The sequence below is a fragment of the Gavialis gangeticus genome, unplaced genomic scaffold (genome assembly GCF_001723915.1).
Source record: "Gavialis gangeticus isolate Ggan-Ray unplaced genomic scaffold, GavGan_comp1, whole genome shotgun sequence".
Lineage (NCBI taxonomy): Eukaryota > Metazoa > Chordata > Crocodylia > Gavialidae > Gavialis > Gavialis gangeticus.
In genome coordinates this window covers 90,357,037-90,362,864 of record NW_017729024.1, presented here as the reverse complement: position 1 = coordinate 90,362,864, position 5,828 = coordinate 90,357,037, and positions in this window count along the sequence as shown.

Sequence of the window (5,828 nt, the reverse complement as noted above, 5' to 3'; positions counted from 1 at the left end):
GGGGGCACCTGCTCATATGGTGTATGGTTCTGGCTGCCCAGAAGCTGGATATAGTCTATGGTCCTTAAGATTTCTGAGGCCAGGGAGAATGAGGATGGAGCACTGGGTGTGAATTTTGCCTAAGGATAGATCATTTGAAATCACATGGGGGAGTTGCAACTGCCTGTAAGGTGCAGGATTTGGGTTGGACAGGGTATAATGCAGAATTAGAAGATAGGACCTCCAAACAGCAATTACAGACAGTGAGCATGGAGATAAAAGGGAGAAGGGGCTAGGGCAATAATTTAAAAGGTAAATTGGGTCAAGGATCATATTTATTTTTTTTAACGGTGGAAGAGATATAGCCTGTTTACTTGTGAAGAGAAAGAGATAGAGGAGAGTGAGCAGTTAAGAATAGTAAGCAGGAGGGTGAAACTGGGCACAGAGAAAATGGCGTTAGTAGGAGTCACAGGAGAAAGTGGTTGTAGAGGAGGAGATCATAGAATCAGAAAATGAGGGTTGGAAGGGACCGCAGGAGGTCATTAATTCAACCCCTGCTCAAAGCAGGACCATCCCCAATTATATAAGCCCAGCCAAGGCTTTGTCTAATCGGGTCTTAAAAATGTCCAAGGGTGGAGATTCCACAACTTCTCTGGATAACCTGTTCCAGATCAGAGGAAAAACCTCTGCATCCCTTCTTAGGGAAGAAGGAATTGAAAACTGGCAGGGGGTAGGGCAGAAGAATAAGCAAACGTTCTTCAAATACAGAAGAAAAGGAGGAAAGAGGCACTGAATTGTCTATTTTACTTAAGTTGATATCAGGAGGCCATTAATCTGGTTGAGACAGCTGAACTCCAAGACATGAAAACTACCATAATTAATTAATTAAATTCCTGCTTACTGACAACAGCAGTGCTGGTATCTCAGGAAAGGCTTATAGGATCGACGTGATAGTGCAGACCACCTCAAAAACTAACTGAACACTGCTGGTTAGTTAATAGGTGTGTTTCACCTATACAGTAGTAATGTTGATTGTTAGTGGTCATTTTTGTTATGTCTGGCTGAGATTGGAAGGTGTTGGGAACTGCACCTTTAAAAGGGTCTAGCATAATTTAGTTGGAACCAGATCATGTTATGATAATTCAGTGTTTTACTAATTAAGCAATGCTGATCAGTTAGACCTCAGACACTGATTAAAGCAGACCTCTGCTGGACTTCTTGATTCAGGATTGCTGAATAAAACAATTGTTTCTTAGAAAGCAACATACCAGCTGGTGCAGAAGGGCAGACATGAATAACAAATATTACAATGTGAACATACTTTTGTAGTCAACTGGATGGGAATTTTTTTGAGACTGCAGGACCTGGAGGGGGTTCCCTGGTTGTTCTTGGGTACTACATCTTATGACTGTGCACGGTATGGATAAGAATCAATATCAAAAGAGAATTTGAGAATTATATGAATGACAGGAAAAGACTTTTGAATCTAAATACGATTATCTATGTCCTGTGCCTAAATTTTTGGCTCTACTGAACTGGGGCAGAAATCAGAGCTCACTGTTAAATTGTAAAATGCACCCCCCAACACCCCGCTCCCCCCCCCCAAAATCAACAACAAAAACTCTACAGCTCTAAAACTTATCCGAAGTATGCACTGTAGTCATATTAAATCCCTTAATAAAGTATCTGCTAAATGAAAAACAAACATGTTCATTTTTTGTAGTTCCAGTCTTCCACTAATGGAACATGGGCTCTATTTCAATCAGCCATATGCCAAAACTGTGGTTGATCTCAAAAGTCTGAGATTCTTCTCTTAAATGGGATCCATCCGAGAATGGGACATTGTTGTTTCTTTATCTGGAAAGCCTAAATGGAAGTCACAAACAGCAAACAAATATGCTTAGTCTCACAATTTAAGGAACACTTCCTTATAGGGGCTGAGGCTCGTCAACTATAGTCAAGGATGTGCAGAGACTGCTGAGCCTATTGCTGTAAGGCTGCTTTACACCACACTGGCAATATAAAATAAACTAACCTCACGTAGAATTAATAACATGTAAATTCACTTAAAGGCTCATTTATGCTGCCAGGGAGGTATAAAGAGTTAAAATGAGAATCTGCCCCATAGCACTAAGTCCAATTTTCCATAAATGGAAGAAACAGAAATGGTTGTTTGTTCTGCTATTAAAGATGCAGCATGACACAGCAAAAGAAAGGTGCTTTTGGATGTGTGTACATGAAATGGAGGCCCTAAATTGAAGTGGAGGGTTTTTAAAAACAGTACTTCAATTTAGGGCCCTTTAAACCCCAGTGTCGTGCACACACCCTGCCTCTCCGGTGGTGGGGAGGGGAGGGTGAACTGCTGGTAGGTGGGACGGTCCCTGGGCTGCAGGGGGTGCTGGTGCTTCCCTTCCTGGCACTGGTGCTCCCGCAGCAGCACCTGCCTGCAGATGCCCAGCTCAGGCGGTCTTGGGAAGCACCAGGCCTCAAGCAGGCAGGATCCAGGGGGAAAAAAAAATGAATCAGGCTCACTGCTTTTTTTGGGCAGAGTCTGCCTTCCCAGGCTGCTGCCAGGTTGCCTGCAGGGCTTCCTGCAGAGCCCCTGAGCTGCACAGAGCCCGGTGCTTTGCTCCGTGGCTGTAGGGGCAGCAAACTAAAACTCCTTGGAGGAGTTTTAGGTTTCTGTGCCTCAAGTCATTTAAGGCGCATTATGCTGCTGAATTTGCTACAGCGGCTGGAATTAATGTGCAATACACTGCTGATGCATGCAAACACTAACACAATTAAAGCGGTGCAAAAGCATTTAGCCCGCTTTAAAATGCCGTGTACACATGCCCCTCATTTCGCCTACACACGGCCTTTGATTAGAATCTGGTTAGAATGATTCTCATTTATACTACATTCTCCTTGCATCACTATGGGAATTCTGTGTCGCAACAAATCAGTTCCTCAGGAGTTCTTTCCCTAAATGATTTTGGCATGTCAGAGCAGAGCAGAACCATTTCATATTAAAGTCCTGTCAAGTAATGACTGTCCAAACGTTGGAACCGTGGGCCACTGCTGCCTTGGGGGCTACTACAGTGCTGGCAGGGATGGTGCAGGGTCCCTGGGGCTGCCATTCTAGTACCTCCCCTGAATCAGTGCCTGGGGCATGTATCCCACATACTCTACCCCTCCCTACCCTACCCACAAGTTACACTACTTGGAACCACTATAGATTCTGCAGGCTGGTCAAACTCACCTCGCCCCATGCAACACATTTGGAAATTTGAGAAACAGTTCATCTCAGCCATATAGCCACTGCTATTCCCAAGCTGTTGTATTTCTGACGATGATATGCTTATTGCAGGTGGCAGTCTGAAGTATCAAACTCGGAATCTTCCTCAGTCAGTAGCTAAAAAATCAGCCCTAAAGCCATGAATTCAATCCAGACTGCCTGATGTCATCTGGGGAAGTTGTTTCAATTTGCTTCTTCCTATGTCCGTTAGGTCTGGTTAGAAAGCATGGTGCCACAGGAAGGTTTTTAAGCATATTAGTGCTCTTTGGTAGTACTCTTCCCTCCACCTCATGTGCCCCTGAATGACATAAGGAGGCACTTTAGTGCTGGTGAATGCTATTTAAAGCAAATACTGATTATTACTAAACATCTTAATGGTGGTTGTTGACAGTTGCTGCCTTTCACATAGAAATGGGTTGTTTTCTTTTCCTACATATTTGGTGTATCTACATGTGCAATTAAGGTGAAGAAATAAATTCCAGCGCAGTTTGCAGTGGAGTTTATTTTTCCTGGGCACCGTGCCCAGGACTGCAGCATGTTGACCCAGGGCAGAGCAGCCTCAGGCAGGCAAAGGACCCAGGGGGTCAGCCCCAGGCTCCAGGTGGCAGCCTTGGGTGGTGGAGGGGCTGGCTGGGGTATGAGGGTGTTACAATGCGGGGCTGGCTGGCAGGCAGCCCCTACACTGTAGCACCCTTGTGCCCCAGCCAGCCCCAGTCAGTGTCTACATTGGCATTGCGGCAGCATAAATCACTCTGCTGTAGGATGGTACTTGTCCCAGACAGTACTCTCCTATGATGGTGTTTTTTTAATTTACTGTGCCCTAATATGGCTACATGTGCAGGTGGGGATACTTTAGTGTGGAGTTATTAGTCAACACTACAGTAAAGCACACATGCAGATGCACCCATTAATATCAGTTCCTTCTAGTCTAATCTGATCTAGTCTATTCTGAGTTTTGTGCTGCACCCATCAGTGTGCCATACATATAAATAGCTTGGGTGTATGAAAGTGCTTTCTGTTGACATCAGTGAGAGCTCCATGTATAAATTGTATATGAATCTCCGGTTTCTCTTTCTAATATTTTCCTTAAGACTTATTAGACTGTTTTCACAAATAGTTTGACAAGCGAGTACAGTTCCTGTTATTGTTCATTAGCTCTCAGATTAAGGAATATATATGGCCAATAATTTTTTTTGAGTTTATTGCTGCATTGAAGAAAGCACAAATAATTAGCTATACTACATCCATTAGTAGTCATATCCTAAATGGTAGGACACATAGATAGGTTGGCAAGAGTTGCAGTGTGGCTAACAGCAACATTTATCAATGGGGGTGTCTTCTGTGGTGAGTCACTGGAAATGACCTGTTGTGATGCTTGAGTAACGCATGAAAATAACTCAATACAAAATGAGGTTGGTACTTTACCACAGGAAGAGTTCTCAGAATAAGGAGTTGTAAATAAAAGCTTAGTAGATAAAAATAAAGCTCTAAAGGGCAATCAGTTCCATTCAAGTATATATTGTACTCTCAACCCATGACAGGTTGTGGTACACCACATTGAATGAGAGGGACATGGTAGCTAGGCAACAAAAGAAGAGAGAGGAAAGTTTACTAGCATGAATAAGGAACAAACAAAGTTTTAGCATCCCTCAAATGGTGTCTCAGTTGCCAGTGTCTAAAATGGAGTATAATAAAAGCTTTCTGTCCTATTGACTGGTTCATTTGAAAGTTCTATGATAAGTGCAGTATAAAAATACAGAAAAATAGATCAACAAATCTTTCAATTAATAAAACTGTGCGATTCTGCAAAGTTCAAATTAAGGCTGGTATTTTCAAAGGAACCTAAGAGAGTAACGCACTTAGGAGCTGTGCGCCTTACTCCCCTGGCTTCTTTGAACATCCCATCCCATCCCATCCCATCCCATAAGTCTTTACTTTTAGGATTTTTTTGTTTTTCTTGCAGGGGTAGTTGCATTTTAGCTGGTAGCCCCACAGGCCAGGATGAAATCCTGGCTCCACTACATTAGTGGCAAAGCTCTCATCAGTTTAGTGGGGCCAGGATTTCACTCTAAATCCAGTTTTTGCTTCAGAGCTAGATAAAGTGATGTAAATAGAAACATGTGTGGTTATATAAATGAGTATATCATACAGAAAAGCAGGTACTTATTCAAAGTACAGAGCAGAAAGTTCACAAGAACTTATAGAACATAGGAGCACAGATCAAATCGAAAGCCGATGGAACTGAGGTTCGTAAATCCCTGAAATGCTTTGGAAAATCTGTCCCAGAGTTGTTGTTATCATTTGCCACTGGTATCACAGTACCAAAAGGAGTTACACTGGATGCAGACACCCTGACTAATGCTTTTGGAAGCAAGTGGTAAGAATGCACTTTAAATTGGACATCCAAATCCAGGATGCCACAAATCACTAGTTATATCTGAAAAAATGTATCACAGGTTTCAGGAACAACTGTTAAATGTAAGTGGTTGCACACAGGTTTTGGTGTATATATTTACACTGAGCCAACATTTCATACATGGGGATGAGAAAGTAAGTGGTACTACATATACAT